Source organism: Vicia villosa, linkage group LG2 (genome assembly GCF_029867415.1).
Source record: "Vicia villosa cultivar HV-30 ecotype Madison, WI linkage group LG2, Vvil1.0, whole genome shotgun sequence".
Lineage (NCBI taxonomy): Eukaryota > Viridiplantae > Streptophyta > Magnoliopsida > Fabales > Fabaceae > Vicia > Vicia villosa.
In genome coordinates, this window is record NC_081181.1 from 224885124 (window position 1) to 224904065 (window position 18942).

The 18942-nt window shown below is 34.1% G+C and overlaps 1 long non-coding RNA gene across 1 annotated transcript; it reads left to right on the forward strand.

Annotated features, from left to right (window-relative positions):
• Positions 1-358: 358 nt before the first annotated feature.
• LOC131654055 (uncharacterized) lies at positions 359-15544 on the forward strand. The gene is made up of 2 exons (XR_009299212.1): positions 359-12489; positions 13152-15544. It is a non-coding gene; the product is annotated as an uncharacterized LOC131654055 (long non-coding RNA).
• Positions 15545-18942: the final 3398 nt, after the last annotated feature.

The window sequence follows — 18942 nt, forward strand, 5'->3', positions numbered from 1 at the left end:
CGGTAGGTCGGACCAATTGATAGAACAGAGGTAAGATAGAATATAATGGAGAAAATTATTTTATTAATGAATGTGAAAACAAAAAAGAATTCCAGAGCTACTGCTCCTCAGTCAGAGAACAATTCTCTCACTGCCTAAACCCTAATAAGGAAAACCGATAATCCCTTCTATCTACTGCCCCATACACTCCTATTTATATGGGGAATACTAACTGAACTAACTCCTATTTATTTGGATGATAAAAACTAACTGACTAAGCCACTCCTAATTATTTGCGGAATAAAAACTAACTAATTGAGCCAACTCCTATTTATTTGGTTTGGACTAAGGCCCAAACCAATATCTGTTAGATATTGGTTTGGGCCTTAGTCCAAACCAAATAAATAGGAGTTGGCTCAATTAGTTAGTTTTTATTCCGCAAATAATTAGGAGTGGCTTAGTCAGTTAGTTTTTATCATCCAAATAAATAGGAGTTAGTTCAGTTAGTATTCCCCATATAAATAGGAGTGTATGGGGCAGTAGATAGAAGAGATTATTATTTTCGGTTTTCCTTATTAGGGTTTAGGCAGTGAGAGAATTGTTCTCTGACTGAGGAGCAGTAGCTCTGGAATTCTTTTTTGTTTTCACATTCATTAATAAAATAATTTTCTCCATTATATTCTATCTTACCTCTGTTCTATCAATTGGTCCGACCTACCGGAGCGTCGAGGTGCCAGCATTTGTGTCATTCAAAGATGATTGCAGAAGAAGAAGTGTTAGAAGAAGGAATGGTTGAGAGAATTGACGCAATTGAATTGAGAATGGGAAGATTGGAAGAATCGGTTCAATCCTTTAAGTTGGAGTTTCGTCAATTGCTAAGGACAGAGATGGCTAAGCATGTGGGGCATATTCCCGCAGAGAATCTTAGCTCTGATTGGAGTGTGTTTCCGATACCAAATGTTATGAAAGAGAACTGTGGAACAGAGTTTCATACAGATGCAAAGTCGGAAAAGGGAGATGCAATGGAAAAGAAGGAAAGCAATGGGGTGAGCAAAGATGTGATCCTTGTGGCTGAGAAACCAGAGAAGGGACTGATGAAGTCACAGAGTTTAGAGTCACTAATATCACCTCCATCTCAGAAGACTTTGATCGCGTCGTCACCGGTCAGATATTGTTGGAAGAGGGTCCCTCCCCATTCCAAATCATCATGTTCGTGGAAATCATGGATGGAGTTTCTACATCTGACGCAAGCCAAGGAGAAGCACGAAAATTATATATTGGTGGCTCGCACACTGCCGCCGAAACCACCAGACATTGGTTCATTCGTGAAGCACCTTCTAAAGCAAAAACCGTCGGCCAAGCCGCCAGATCTCAGTGAATCCGTGGTCAGAGAGAGAGAGTAGAGAAGAGAGGAAAAATGAAAAAGATGAGGTGTCGCATGTGCATGCGGCTGCCGCCACCAGATCCGCCATATGCAAATTACAATATTAGTTTAGCGTGCATCATGGTTGCTGAAGGAGGGAAGGATCCAAAAAAGTTGAGGCAAAAGCGACAATTTCAAATGGGTTTTAAAGAGAAAAGCTGCAGACCATCATCAAGAGATAGTAAGAATGAAGATGTGCAACAGGTTCGATTGTTTGAAGTCGGTCTATCAAGTTCTCAACAATGGGATCCAGGGAGATGCAAAAGCTATAGTAGTGTTGTTGTTGTTGTGTCTCAAGAAAATGAACTCCAAGTATGGTTTTGTGGTTTGCTGAAGTGCAAATTTGGTCTTGTTTTAGACCCACCATTACCTTGCAAGGGAAGTGTTTGGCATGTCATTGTTATATGTTGAAAGACATTTTCTCATCTCAACCTTGAGGACAAGGTTGTATTTTTGGTTGCCGGTATTGTTAGGATATTGGTTTGGGCCTTAGTCCAAACCAAATAAATAGGAGTTGGCTCAATTAGTTAGTTTTTATTCCGCAAATAATTAGGAGTGGCTTAGTCAGTTAGTTTTTATCATCCAAATAAATAGGAGTTAGTTCAGTTAGTATTCCCCATATAAATAGGAGTGTATGGGGCAGTAGATAGAAGAGATTATTATTTTCGGTTTTCCTTATTAGGGTTTAGGCAGTGAGAGAATTGTTCTCTGACTGAGGAGCAGTAGCTCTGGAATTCTTTTTTGTTTTCACATTCATTAATAAAATAATTTTCTCTATTATATTCTATCTTACCTCTGTTCTATCAGTTACATTGATGTTTAATAGAAAAGTTCAGCTTTGGGGATTCTTACCATAACTATTACTTTTTTTACAAATGTTAGTTCTACATTTGGGTTTTTGATTACTTTTATTTTACAAATGTTAGTGTTCTACATTTGGGTTTTTCGATTACTTTTATTTTACAAATGTTAATTCTGATTACTTTTATTTTACAAATGTTAATTCTGACAGGGATTAAGTTTCCAAATCTCCGGAGAAATTGGGGCAGTTTGGTAGGCCTCTCTTTGTTATGTTAATTTGTAACTCGGGGGTTTGAAGAATTATGCGATTCTTCTCTCTTTCTTCTTGGTTCTTTTTCTACAACTCATTTGTCGCAACATAACATTTTTATATATCTATTATGTGTTGACAGAGTAACCGTTACATGGGTTTTAATGTACTACATGAATTTGGGGCAGCTTGGTGGGCCTCTCTTTGTGATGTTGATTTGCGACTTGGTGGTTTGATGAATTATGCTACTGTTCTTTCTTTCTTCTGGGTTTAAAGAATTATGCGATTATTCTCTCTTTCTTCTTGGTTCTTTTTCTACAACTCATTTGTCGCAACATAACATTTTATATATATTATGTGTTGACAGAGTAACCGTTACATGGGTTTTCATGTACTACATGAATTTGGGGCAGCTTGGTGGGCCTCTCTTTGTGATGTTGATCTGCGACTTGGTGGTTTGATGAATTATGCTACTATTCTTTCTTTCTTAGTTATTTTTCTACAACCCATTTGTCACATTATATTTTTGTGTATATCTATCATGTGTTGACAGAGTAAATGTTACATGGGTTTTGATGTACTACATAAAGATACATAATCATACTGCTCCTTTTTAATTCGTCATCCGAAGCGGAAAAATATGGTAGAGTATTTCTTCCGCTTTGTACTACTTTCCTTCTGTGATCAAATCAACAAGGGCAAGTGGACCATATTGATATGTGGATGTGCATTTTAATTTGGTGATCTCTATTCAGATTATGAATTCTTTACGGTTCAATATTTTGTTTTATCATACACACTTGATTCCTATCATCTTTGAGATAAAGTTATGCATTTTTCTATATTACACAATTCTTTTCCAGTTGTGTTTCTGTATTCGTAACATGAATTTTACTCTGGTATACAAGATTCTGAGATAACTTCGCCCTTCAAAAAATGAGGAATTTTGGATAAGTTTGTTAGGTAAGATGATACTCTTTTACGTTTTTACTCCTAAAATGATATCATTAGACTGGCCTAAGGGTTCCTCTGTATTTGGGTGGAAGCTTAAATTGTGATGTTTCATATTGAGTACAAGATCTTGTAGATTGGATGGAAATGAACCATCATGTTTTGTAGACTTTGTTGTCATGCTTTAATTTAGTCAGCTCTCTACTAAGAAAGACACTTCATATTTCCGGTCTTTTTTATTGATACTCAGCAATTACATAAAATCCGATCCTGAGAATTTTCTTGGTGGGTGTTATAGGGGAGAGACATGATGAATTTCTGGTGTTCTGTGGCCTGTAGCAAGCAGAGGTTATCATACTTTCCTTTCAATCTTGGGATAAATCCAATCACTTTCTTACAATGTGTTTGTTATGGGATTGAGGATAGTTGTTCTCTGATGGTGTGTCTAGTAGTATTGGAGTTTGTGTTTTTTTAATCAGGAATTGGAACATTGAAGCATACAAGATTCTAGAGTATATATTTATGCCTGCACTGAAGATGAGGAATTCAGGAGGCTTGCTGTGTTGTTCAGTTAGTTTTCACCTTTCTTTGTTCTATCTATTCTTGATTTTTAAGTTTAATTGATTCTTGGGAGAGAAGGAAGAGACAGTTCATGAATTTGTGGTGTGCTATGGCCCTTGGCAAGCAGAGGTTACCATACTGTCCATTCAACCTTGGGATAAAACTCGTCACTTTTTTATATATTTGTTTAGGGATGGGGGATATTTGTCCTTTGATGGTGTGTTCTGGCAGTATTGGAGTTTGTGTTTTTGTATCAGGAATGTACTGAAGATGGGGAATTAATGAGGCTTGGTGCTTTTTTCTATTATGTTGATTTTCATCTTTGTGTTTTAAGTTTAACTTATTTCTTAAGAATCTCTATTTTATTTTTGTGCAGTCTTGGTTTACTTTACTCTTTTGTACAGGAGGAATAACTTGGTGGAATTACTTTGTCCCGCTGAGCTGCTTAGTTTGCAAAATTACATTTGGCAATTTTTCCCTTTTTTATTATTGGCATCTCTGTCATAATGAGCAGGCTTTTCTGTAGATTGAGAAATTTGGAATAGCTTGTTGTAATCACTTTGTTCCTTTGACCTGCCACTTCTAGCTTCATGTAAGAGACAGGCAATCTTCTCTTGAGTTAATCCTTGTCTTTTTTTCACCTCAAAAAATTCTAAGACATGTAGGTTCGTGCAGTGATAATTCAACATGTCATGGTTTGGCATCATTCTCAAATATCAATTGCTGTCTTCTTCTGTGGGTCTAAGTGTTATGCATTATGTTTGAGATATTGAAGACTTTTCTAGATCAGGCCGTCTGCAAAATATTATAGATGAGTGACCGAATTATTTCTATCCCTAGGAGAGGAATATAAAGTTTGAATTTTTTATAATGTTTTTTATTGTAGTTTTTTTATTGTAGTTTTCTTGTTGGTTTCGATAGAGAATGTTGCATGGTGTGGTGTGGTGTGAGAGTTTTTGGTGGAGATTATAGATAATTTTTTGTAACTGATGTATGTATTTGTTTTAGATTATAGATAATTCTCTGATGGTAGCCTGCAGCTGTAATCAGTGATGCGAACATATATTTTAGAATTTTGGTCAGCTTCGATGGACTTGGGGATGCTTTTCTATACCTTCATTTATCTGGTGAAGTGCATAGGATTGACTCTCTTCTTGTAGGTTGTTATTTCTTTGATATTTGCTTCATAGAACACCACATATTTCTTAGTGCATAACAAACGCGCTGTCTTGACATCACTAGCATTGGCTTGATGGTGATTTCTACTCGATTATGTATCCTTTGTGCTTCGGCTGATTCTTTGTATTTTTATCTCTTTGAAATTGTAAATGTAGTGTCATGCATTATCTAAGAACAACCAACATTCTGGAATATAAACTGAAATGACTCTGTTTTTCTTATGCAGAGTTGTGTGTTTTGAAACTATAACATCATGTAGATCCCCAGGTTTATTTTGTTCCGATTCTTATTGCACTTCTTCCTGGTTTACTCTTTTATGATTTTCACTTGGATAAGTCTTTTATGATTACCATCAATACTACTTTTTTTCTTCTTCTGAAAAGTGTATGTTTTAAATTTGGGTTTTTGATCTATAATTTGACAGTAAATAAGTTTAGACATTTCTGGCTAGCCTTCTACTCTTCTAATGTTACATGGGTTTTGTACGGAAAAAGTTTCCTTCTTTCTCAATCAAATTGCACCTAGATCATGAGACCTCTTGGAAGTTGGGAAGAATAGAAACATCATAAGAATTAGGGGAAAGATACGGGAAAAAAATTTGATAAAAAAAAATCATATTGCGAGTAAATACAGATGCGATGTGGAGAGGCATTATAACACAAGAACTTTTTTCTTATTAAGACTATATCTCATAAATGCACATTGAACGGATTGTGCCTCAAGCTTATGACGTTCAAGAGGCAGTAACTGAATAATACATACACAACAAAAAGTGTGGATATTATGATAATTGGGCTGAGGTTAAAAAGATGTTGGGCTGAGGTTAAAAAGATGAAAGCAAGGTGTATCAAAATCTAGAACTTGAGATAGAAGACGGTAAGCTTCAACCCAAAATTTTGATGGAACAGAGAGGCCTGAAGCAGTAATGTTAATGTTCAAGCAAGTTGGTGAAATTGGAGATGACTGCTTCTACAATGAACAAATTAATGATCTGCTGCTATTGATGAGTTGTTCGGGTTTTGATTGATTGTTCCTCCAATTTCTCTTTGATTTAATGCATAGTTTTTTATGGACAATTATTCATTTGATAATCAAGAAATAATTTTTTAAGTAAAATAGTATTCAGATGTCTATTGAGATGTGTTTATCTTGTTGCAGCATGTTGGTTTTCAGATATCTCTAACATTTGGCAATTAATAAAATGGATAAGAGCAAGGGCTACCTATACAAATCAATTCCTTCAATGAGTCGTCCATATTATTTTTATTTTCAGGCTTTGATCACATTACATGCAAATTGAGTTGTGGACTTGTTTTTCGGCAGTGTTTTGAAAAAACAATCTCTATCTTTCATTATTGAGTGGAGGCTGAGTTTGATTTGGTGATTTCTATAAAAAAAGTTCTGATTTTCAACAATTCTTAAATAATAATTATCTTTCAATAGAATGGAGCAAGGCCGTCTCAATTTTTTGGAGGCCCTGTGTAGATTAGTTATGGTTCAACCATGACAAAATAATTAGAAGCCCTACTTGCCTCCATTTTAACAGTGGCAAATATTTATGAGGCCCTATTTAGTTACGATTAAATCGTAAAAAATTTGAGGCCCTGTGCGGTAGTCCGTCTTGCACGTCTTTAAAGACGGCCCTGGAATGGGGCCTGAATTTTTGATTTGATGATTTCTTTTAAAATCTTTCTGGTTTTCAATAATTCTTTATTGTTGTTGGAATCATATTTCTCTTAATTTTTTTTTCTGGTGTTGCAGGAAATATAATTTTGTGAACACACGTGTCTTGTTTTATTTTCTGGAGGCTCTGATACGATATTAGAATGTGTGAGTTAGACCTAACTCAACTCTACGAAATCGGCTAGTAGGGCGAGGATTGCTCCCACTTATAAACATATGTTCAGGCTATATATTGTTAAATGTGAGACTCTTAACACATATGAATTGAAAAATGAGTCTTTTTTTCTTCTTAGTTGTGTTTTGAAACAATAATTTTGTGTATTGGATAAGTCTTTTGATTTTGATGTTTAATTGAAAGGGGTTCTTACCATCAATACTACTTTTTTCCTGCCAAAATGTATGTTCTAAATTTGGGATTTTGATCTATAATTTGACAGAAAAAGTTTACACATTTCTGGTGAGCCTTTGAGTGTTACATGGGTTTGGTGTACTTAAAAAGTTTCCTTCTTTCTCAATCACATTGCACCTGTTTAATTGGGTTACAAAAGTCTCCTTCAGCTTATATGTTTATTTCACTTTATTCTTTATACCTAGAAAATGAGATTCATCTTCCGAAGTGTAGAAATCAGAGATGGTATTTTCTTCTCCTTAGACTCGTTGGATGAAGTGGAGATGTAGAGATGAGCGCTTTTGATGATTTGTGCTACATATCTCTGAAAAAATAAAAAGGACATATGGCCCATAACTTTTTGTTAGTTATTTTTAAATTATATGTTCTTTTAGTTTTTATGGGTTTGTGTCTATTTGTATCAGTTACTTGAGTTTTACTTTGGTTTTGGAGTAACACCGCTTTTCCGAAAATGAGGAATGCCTTCTGAAATTCCAAGACTAGTTATAAAAATAATTCATGTTCAAATAAAATTTAGTTTGGTTTTTCCTTCAAAAACGACTTCTAAGATTGCCAAATGTTAATCAACTAATAATAGATTGTAACATATGACACAAGACAGGGGAAGGTTTCTCCAACATATATTTGTATTGCTTTTATTCCTGCCTTGATGGTAGCAGGACTTTACTTCTTTGATCATAGTGTTGCAACTGGGATGGCACAGCAGAAAGAATTCAATCTCAAGAAATCTTCTGCTTATGATTATGACATACTTTTATTCGGATTCATGGTATCTATCGATATACACCAATTACGTAACTCGTCATCACTAATATAATCATACCTAATTCTTTGTTATGACTAAAACATTTCAAACTTTGCTATGTGGACTACTTGGATTACCACCTTCAATTGTTGTTCTTCCTCAATTCCCTGTGCACACCTTGAGCCCTACAGTTCTCAAGGGTCTAATGATCAGAAGAAAAAAAAAGGTTGAAACTATAAGAAAGAAAGCTAGTAACACTGAAATCTACGGGAAGATGCAAGCATTGTTTGTAGAAATGGACAATAACTCTGTTACTTATGTGGAAAGAGAATTAGAGAACTTAAAAGAGGTAGTTCTAAAGGAGAAATGGATATCTTGGATAGGTTTTATTTTCTTTGACTATTTGCTTGTTGGGTACACTTTGGAAAGGGAGTGATGATATTCTGTTATTGTTTATTGGTTTGATTGTTATTTGTGATTTATGATTTGTACTCCTAATAGTGTTGGGGGTTTTTGTATCAAGAGGTCGAATGTTGAAGCATACAAGATTCGTCTGCTAGCGCCAAGGTTGGAGAATTTTGGAAAGCTTGGTTTGGCGCTGTTTTGTTCTATTGGTTTTGCACATCTTTTGTTATATTTTTTTCTTATCATTTGCTATTTATAAGAATAGAAATATTTTCTCCCAAAACATTATCACTCAGATTTGGAGTATAGCTATGGGATGGGGCTTAATCTACAATTTCATTTGGTGATCTCTACTCCAAGTATAAATTTTTCACTTTTCTTTGTCTTAATTTAAGGCCTAATTTTCTCAAATCATTCATGAGTTCTCTTCATATTGCTCGGTTTTTATTGACGATCTAGTTTCCTCGACTCTATCATGAGTTCCCCGTGGATTTCACACAGGAATACATACTGTGAAGGCTGTAGCAGAGATCATCGTGGGCATGGTTTTCTTCATGTTACAGGGCTGATAGGCTATGAATGTACTGTGGAATTTGAAAACTATCACAAACATTAGTGAAGACATGTTTCTAGCCTTTGGATTTAACGGGGTCTTTGTGTTCAGAATTAGATTGTCATCTTTTTTGCAGTACACATCCCCTCTTTTTTGACAGTTGGTGGGATATGTGTCTGCTCTTGCAGTGAGTTGATGTTTGGATATCTAGAATGCTTGGTGATATGCTTAAATCAGATTTCTTCGATGATCTATCCTATGCTATTTTTTATTATCGGGCCCTGTTCATAGAATATACAAAGTGAATTGCAAATATAATTTTTTGCCGCATTTGTTCTTATTAGCAATAGAGCCTAGTGTTTGATTTATGTGATCTCTAGTAAATTCTTTTTGTTTTAGTATTTCTATGTTGATTATGAGAGGCTATATTTCTTGATATGTTATTTTCCTCATTGGTATTGCAAAAGAGGTATTTTCCTCGGCTCTATCTTCCTTTTTTTCCTTGGTTACTATGGTCTCTAAGTCTCTTGACATTGAGGTTTGTTTAGGTTATTGAACTTTGCTCTTAAATATAAATTTTCAATTCTTTTTGAATTTTTGCTTAATTATTTGCTGTAATTCTTTATTCAATGATTGAGCTATGCTCTCAAAAATAAAGGAATATTGAGATATGCATTTAACCGTTCAGCGCCGATGTGATTTCTGGATATCTAAATCAGGCCTTTACATGAATTATGAATTATTTTCATTTCTTCAGATTTTTATTGCACGACTTTTTGATTTATTCCTTAATGATTTGCACTTGGCTGTTTCAGTTGAGAAAGTTACATTGATGTTACTTATTCTGACAGGGAATAAGTTTCCATAACGCCGGAGAAGTTGGGGCAGCTTGGTGAGCCTCTCTTTGTTATGTTAATTTGTGACTTGGTGGTTTGAAGAATTATGCAATTATTCTTTCTTTTTTCTTGGTTCTTTTTCTACAACTCATTTGTCACAACGTAACATTTTGTATATCTATCGTGTTGAATGAGTAACTGTTACACGGCTTTTGATGTACTACATGAAGTTGGGGTAGCATGGTGGGCCTCTCTTTGTTATGTTGATCTGCGACTTGAGGGGTTTGATGAATTATGCTATAATTATTTCTTTCTTCTTGGTTCTTTTTCTACGATCCATTAGTCACAGCATAATTTTGTGTATATCTATCATGTGTTGACAGAGTAAATGTTACCTGGGTTTTGACACTACATAAAGATTTATAATCATACTGCTCTTTTTTAATTCGTCATCCGAAGCGGAAAAATTGGAGACGAGTATTTCTTCTGCTTTGTACTACTCTCCTTCTATGGTTGAATCAACAAGGGCATGTGAACCATAATGATATCTGGATGTGTGTTTCAATTTGGTGATCTCTACTCGTATTATGAATTCTTTACAGTTCAGTATTTTGTTTCATCATACACGCTTGATTCCTATCACCTTTGGGATAAAATTGTGCATTTTTTTATAATACACAATTCTTCCAATTTTATTTCTATATTCGTAACATGAATTTTACTCTAGTTTAAAGCATACAAGATTATGAGGTAACTCCGCCCTTCCAAAAATGAGGAATTTTTGATAAGTTGGTTAGATGAGATGAAATTCTTTTACATTTATACTCATAAAACAATATCTTCTTCGTTACAATGGCCTAAGTAAGGTCTTTCTCTGTATTAGGAGGTAGCTTAAATTGTGATGTTTCATATTGAGTACAAGATCTTGTAGATTGGATGTAAAAACCATCATATTTTGCAGACTGTTGCCATACCTTAAATCTACAAGAGCTCTACTAAGAAAGATATTTCATATTTACATCTTTTTTATTGGTATTCCACAATCACATAAATCTGATCCAAGAAATTTTCTGTGGTTGTTATAGGGGAGAGACATAATGAATTTTTGGTGTTCTGTGGCCTGTAGCAGGAAGTGGTTATCATAGTTTCATTTCAATCTTGGATAAATCTAGTCACTTTCTTACAATGAATTTTTGGTGTTCTTCGTTTTTTAAATTTAACTGATTCTTAAGAATCTCAATTTTATTCATGTGCAGTCTTGGTTACTTTACTCTTCTGTACAGGAGGAATAGCTTGGTGGAATCACTTTGTTTCGCTGATCTTGTCTTGGTTTGCAAAATTACAATTCCCTTTTCCTCCTTTTTTGTTTACATTTTTATTACAGTTCCTTCTTTTTTATTGACATCTCTGTCACACTTGTGTAAGGAAGAATAACTTGGTGGAATTACTTTGTTCCGCTGACCTGCTTTTTAGTTTGCAAAATTACTCTCGGCCATTTTCCCCTTTTTTTATTGGCATCTGTCACAATGATGTAAGGTTCTATTTTCTCATCGTAATGAGCATGCTTTTATTTAGATGGAGAAATTAGGAATAGCTTGTTGTAATCAATTTCATCCTCTGACCTGACACTTGGCTTAGATTACTACACTTCTAGTTTCATGTAAGCAACAGGCGATCTTCTCGAGTTAATCCTCGTCTTTTTTCACCTCAAAAAATTCTTAGACATGTAGGTTTGTGTAGTGATAATTCAACATGTCATGGTTTGGAATCATTCTCAAATATCAATTGCTGTCTTCTTCTGTGGGTCTAAGTGTTATGCATTATGTTTGAGATATTGAAGATTTTTCCAGATCAGGCCGTCTACCAAATACTATAACTGAGTGACCTAGTTATTTCTATCCCTTTGAGAGAAATATAAATTTTGTACTTTTGATTATGTTTTTTATTGTAGTTTTCTGGTTGTTGGTATCTATAGAGAATGTTGCATGGTGTGTTGTGGTGCAAGATTTTTGGTGGAGATTATGGATAACTTTTTGCAACTTGATGTATGTATTTGTTTTGGATTATAGATAATTTTCTGATGGTTTGAGCTAGCCTGCAGCTGTAATCAGTATTGGGAAAAATATATATTTTAGAATTTTGGTCAGCTTCGATGGACTTGGGGATGTTTTTCTATACCCTTCATTTATCCGGTGATGTAAATTGGTTTGAATCTCTTCTCGAAGGTTGTTATTTCTTTGTTATTGCTGCATAGAACACCACATATTTCTTAGTGCATGCATAACAAACACAGCGTCTTGACATCACTAACATTGGCTTGACGGTTATTTCTACTCGGTTATGTATCCTTTGTGCTCGGCTGATTCTTTGTATTTTTATCTCTTAGAAAATGTAAATGTAGTGTCATGCATTATCTAAGAACAACCAATATTCTAGAATATATCTCATTGCTTAACCCAGAGTGAGGGGCTTCTATCTTCGTTTCGATGTAGATCGCATCGAGCTTGGTACACACTTTGCTCAGTAGCTAGAAACTGTGTGTTAACTCATGTTTTTTGTGAGGTGTCTTAATTACAATAATCATGCACATGTTTATTCATTATGATTTCTTTAGGCACACTCACAGTGATAATAGCATTCTATTCAAGTGTGGTTAAAATGGACAATGTATGGCTGGCCGAGGCAGTTTTACCACCCCTACGTCTATGCCATTGGTAAGGGAAGGATAATATTATCTCATTTGTATATCATCTCAGTTCATATATTTTTCTGTGTCTTTTTTTACAAGTTCCCGTCTTCTTTCAAATAGTCGTATTCGTTCCGGATGCATAGCCAATAAGTTGATTAACCATTAAGTTTTCTGATTGATGTGAATGAATTTGCTAAATATTCACAACTGACCGAATTTATAATATTCACAACACATCGAACCTATAATAAGCAATGAATTGTAAGAGATTTTACAAAAAAAAACATTTTGAGAAAATTGAAGTCCATTGGATTATAAGAGATTTTACTAAATAGCTACGACAACTTGAAGAATGATTTGAATGTTTATCTCTCGGCTGCAAATTAAAGTTCAACTTTACAGAAGTTCTCTACTTGTGCTCTAACTGTCATTAGAACATACTCCCTCTGGTCATTATTATAAGCAAATATTCTCTTTTATAATTCATTACTCAATGAACCTAAAAAGAGAATATTTGCTTATAATTCAGGCCAGAGGGAGTAATATTTCAACCTAAAACTTATAATTACCTTTTCACATTTACAAAATTTTAGCAAAATATACAAGCACAAATGTGCGCAACATATAGTTCTATATTATATGTCCACTTATTTCTTAGATAATTGAGATGTGCATTTGTTTTTGCAGAGTGAAGTTTGAATGTCTAGAATGTTTGGAAATACTTAATGTAATGGAGAAGAAAGGAGAGTTCGTATAAATCAAATATCTTTAATGATTCATCCTTCACTATTTTTATTTTCGGGTTCTATTTGTAAGACATAAGTTGATTTGTGAACTTACTCAATAATGTAAGACAAAGTATTGTACTTATCACAGAGCCTCAACTTTGATTTGGTGATCTCTAGTAAATTCTTTTACTTCAAGTATTCTTTAAATCCTGAAAGGCATATATTTGTTGATTTGTTATTTTTGCTTTTGGTGTTGCTGATGAACACACAATTCCTTTTAGTTCATCTTTCTCTTATTTGTTATTCAAGTTCTTGCATTCTCAATATTTTCCCTTGGTTGCTTTGGTTTCTTGATATTGCTGTCTTATTTGGTTCTTGATGGTATCGATATTGACGAGCTGTTCGGGTTTTGATTGATTGTTCTTCCAATTTCTTTGATTTTTATGGACAATTATTCATTTGATATTCAAGTATTAACGTAAAATATTGAGATGTGTTTATCCTTGTCGAACATGTTGATTTTTAGATATATCATTTGTCAAATCTTTATGAAGTGGATAAGAACAAGGGCTACTGATATAAAAATCAATTCCTTCAATAAGTCATTCTCTATTATTTTTATTTTCAGGCTTTGATCATATTACATATAAAATTGAATTGTGAACTTGTTTTTCTGCAGCAGTTTGCAAAAATAATCTCTATCTTTCATTATGGAGTGGAGCCTCTGAGTTTTGATTCGGTGATTTCCTTAAAAAAAATTCTGGTTTTCATCAATATTTAAAAAATAACTATCTTACAATAGAGTGGATCGTCTGAATTTTGATTTGATGATTTCTTTTAAAATCTTTCTGGTTTTCAACAATTCTTTATCGCAATTGAAACCATATTTTTCTTAATTTTTTATTTTCTTTGGTGCTGCAGGAAAGGTAAAAATTTTAACAGATGTACCTTCTTGTTTTATTTTCTTTTGTTTGGTATTCATGTTTTGTATTTGCTTCTGGTATTGATCGCCATACATATAAACTGAAATGACTATTTTTTCTTATGCAGAGTTGTGTGTTTTGTTCCGATTCTTATTGCACTTCTTCCTGGTTTACTCTTTTATGATTTCCACTTGGATAAGTCTTTTGATTTTGATGTTTAATTGAATTGTTCAGCCTTAGGGGTTTTTACCATCAATACCACTTTTTTTTCTCTAAAGTGTATGTTCTAAATTTGGGTTTTTGATCTATAATTTGACAGTAAAAAAGTTTAGCATTTCTGGTGAGCCTTCTATGCTTCTAGCGTTACATGTGTTTGGTTACTTAAAAAGTTTCCTTCTTGTTCAGCCTTTGAATTTTCTTGGTGGGTGTTATAGGGGAGAGACAGGATGAATTTGTGGTGTTCTGTGGCCTGTGGTAAGCAGAGGCTATCATATTGTCCTTTCAACCTTGGAATAAATCCAGTCACTTTCTTACAATGTGTTTATTTTGGGATTGAGGATACTTGTTCTCTGATGGTGTGTCTAGGTAGTATTGGAGTTTGTGTTTTTGTATTAAGAACTGGAACGTTGAAGCATATGAGATTCTAAAGTATATCTTTTTGCCTGCACTAAAGATGAGGAATTCAGGAGGCTTGGTTTTTTGTTTGGTTAGTTTTCATCTTTCTTTATTCTATCCTTGATTTTTAAGTTTAATTGATTCTTGGGAGACAAGGGAGACAGTCCATGAATTTAATGGTGAGTTATGGTCTGTGGCAAGTAGAGGTTACCATACTGTCCATTCAACTTTGGGATAAAACCTGTCATTTTTACATATTCCTTTTGGGATTGGGAATATTTGTCCTTTGATGGTGTGTCCTGGTAGATTGGAGTTTGTGTTTTTTTATCAGGAACGTACGGAAAATGAGGAATTCAGGAGGCTTGGTGCTCTCTTCTATTCTGTTGGTTTTCATCTTTCTTGTTATATACTTTGTTTTTAATATTTAATTGATTCTTAAGAATCTCTATTTTATTTTATGTGCAGTCTTGGCCACTATACTCTTCTGGAAAGGAGGAATAGCTTGGTGGAATCACTTTGTTCCGCTGACCTCATCTTGGTTTGCAAAATTACCCTTCCCTTCTTTTCTTTTTATTAATGACATCTGTCAGTGGTTTAAGGAAGAATTGGTTTGCTCCGCTGATTTGCGTCTTGGTTTGCTAAATTACACTTGGGCACCCTTCTCCCCTTTTTTTACTGACATCTCTGTCATAGTGCTATAAGGTTCTATTTTCTCGGCATATTGAGTATGCTTTTCTGTCGATGGAGGAATTCGAAATAGCTTGTTGTAATTACTTTGTGCAGCAATAATTCAATATGTCATGGTTTGGTATCATTTTCAAATATCAATTGTTGTCTTCTTCTGTTGGTCTAAGTGCTATGTATTATGTTTGAAATACTGAAGGTTTTTCTAGAACAGACCGTCTGCCAAACATTATAGATGAGTGACCTAATGATTTCTATCTCTTGTGGAGGAATATAAATTTTTAAGTTTTGGTGACAAGTTTTTTTTATTGTAATTTTCTGGTTGTTGGTTTCGATAGAGAATGTTGCATGGTATGTTGTGTTGTGAGAGTTTTGGAGGAGATTACATATAATTCTCTGTTGGTTTGAGCTGGCCTGCATCTGTAATCAGTGTAGGGAAAAACTTATATTTTAGAATTTCGGTCAGTTTCGATGGACTTGGGGATGCTTTTCTATATGCTTCATTATTAGGGTGATTGTAGTTAGTGTAGATATTACACTTGTGTAAACTGACAGCTGTAGCTTAATCAGTAGCTGACCTGCTATAGCAGGTCACACAAGGTGCTACTATAAATGCATCTTGTAAGCATTGTTTGTAACTAACTTTTCATAAATGAAAAACAGTTACACTGAAATGGAGAGTTCTGTTATGAGTTTCAATATGGTATCAGAATAGCTTCGTTCGTTCCATGGCAACACCGTCACCACCGGGATCGCCTCACTCCTCCGCTCACGTCGTTTCTCCGCCGTCTTCGCCGGCGGTCATGGCTGCATCTGACGATTTGCGTCGTTTTCAGTTTTCGTTCAAGATCGCACACAAATTGTACATAAGATTGAATCTGTTCTCATAAGTTGATATTTCTTTGTTATTGTGCATAGAAGAACACATAAGATTGAATCTCTTCTTGTATGTTGATAATTCCTTGTTATTGCTGCATAGAACACCATTGTCTTGACATAACAAACACTGTCTTGATAGTGATTTCTATTCAGTTATATTTCCTTTGTGCTTCAGCTTATTCTTTGTTTTTTTCTTTCTTGGAAATTGTAAATGTAGTGTCATGCATTATCTAAAAGTAAAACAAGATTCTAGAGTATATCTCTTTGCTTAACCTAGAGCGAGGGACTTCTATCTATCTACATTCCTATGTACACTGCATCATGCACATGTTTGTTCATTGTGATTTCCTCGTGCTTACTTACAGTGATGATAGCAGAATATATAGTCTGTGGAAGCTTTGGGGTTATGAAAAATTTTGGATAGCTCGTCGTGTCATGATTTCATCAGGAGCTAAATTGAGCACCATTTAGTAGACGGCATTACGCTTGAGCGTATACTAGGCAAGAGCCTTGCGTAATGGTTGGTCTAGTTCTCCATTTAGTTTCTTATCCTAGAGTGTCTGATGGTTATTTGGTAGTGTAAAAGATGTGATTTAAAAGTCGTCTTTAAAATACTATTGGCAAGGGAAGGCCAAAGTCGTCTTTTAAATGGCAGTGGTATAGGAAGGCCAAGATTATCTCATTTATATATTACCTCATTTATATATCATCTCATTTCATATATTGTGCGTCTTTTTTACTAGTTCCGTCTTCGTTTTCCACACCCTTCACATCTGCTTAAGACACCTTCCCAGATGCAGAGCCAATTAATTGATTAACCATTGAGCTTTCAGATTGATGTGAATGAAACTTCTCAATATTCACAACAAGACCAAATCCATAATACGCAATGATTTGTAAGAGATTTTACTAAAAAATATCTTCTGACAAAATTAAAATCCAATGGATTTTAAGAGATTTTACTAAGTAACTACGGAAACTTGGCGAATGCGTTGAATGTTTTGAATGTTAATCTCGTCTACAAATTGAAGTTCAACTTTACAGAAGTTCTGTTTTGAATGTTAATCTCGTCTACAAATTGAAGTTCAACTTTACAGAAGTTCTATATCTGTGCTCTGACTGTCATTTAAAACAAATATTTCAACTTTAAATCCGTCATTATCTTTTTATAGTCACAAAATATTTTAGCAAAATAAACCAGCACAAATGTGCGCAAATATAGTTACAATAAGAATAATAGTTAATACATTCGAAGTAATACAAATTATTTATGACTTTTCATTTTATTTGGAGTTGGTTTAAGACCGCATATCTAGATCATGCCTATGGTAAGAATAGATAATGGCTTCAGATACATTAATTTTATGTAGTGCTATTTCTGATGCACGAAGTGATTCAATTTATGAGTTATTTTATTTCATGCAAATTCTTTTGATTAAATACTTATTTTAGAAGACATCAAAAATAAGAAAGGTTAAACTTTTGAAGCTGGAGCAAGGGGTTTGGTGTACTTAAAAAGTTTCCTTTTTTCTCAATCACATTGCACCTTATTAATTGTGTTAAAAATATCCCCTTGAGCTTATATTTTCATCTCACTTTATTCTTATATCTAGAAAATGAGACTCGTCTTTTTGATGGTCTGTAATATATATATCTCTAAAAGAATAAAAAGCACACATGAATCATAATTTTTGGTGGCTGTGTTATATATTTGCTAGGCATTAATTTGGTGATCTCTATTTAGATTATATATTTTTTACATTCTGGTATATTGTTTCAGCATACACGCTTTACTCTATATATACCAGCCTAGAGCTGAGGAATAAAATATAACAGCTTTTTACCATTTCTTTCAATAGTTTTCCACTTTTTTGTCATATTTGCTTCTCAGCTGATACGCAGTCAATTGCTTACATCACACTGTTTACTGATTAACCTCCGACTACAGTTCGAATGAGTTCTTATGATATTTTCTCCTAAAATATTATCACTCAGATTTGGAGTATAGCTATGGGGTGGAGCCTATGTAGCACCAGATTCTACAATTTCATTTGGTGATCTCTACTCCAATTATAAATTCTTCACTTTTCTTTGTCTTAATGGAAGGTCTAATTTACATGAATTGTGAATTATTTTCATTTCTTCCGATTCTTATTGCACGAATTCTTCATTTACTCCTTAATGGTTTGCACTTGGTTGTTTCAGTTGATAAAGCTCTATTAACGTTTAATTGAAAAGATCAGCTTTAGGCATCAGTAATACTTTTTTTTTACAAATGTTAGTTCTACATTTGGGTTTTTTAACTGTATTCAGGGAGGGCATAAATTTCCATAATTCCGGAGAAGTTGGGGCATCTTGGTGAGCCTCTCTTTGTTATGCTGGTCTGTAACTTGGTGGTTTGAAGAATTATGCTATTATTCTCTTTCTTCTTGGTTTTTTTTTTCTACAATTCATTTGTCACAGCATAATTTTTTGTATATCTATCATGTGTTGACAGAGCAAATGTTACATGGGTTTGATGTACTACATAAAGATTCATAATCATACTACTACCTTTTAATTCGTCATCCGATGCAGAAAAATTGGACACGAGTATTTCTTCCGCTTTGTATTACTCTCTTGTGATCGAATCAACAAGGACATGTGAAC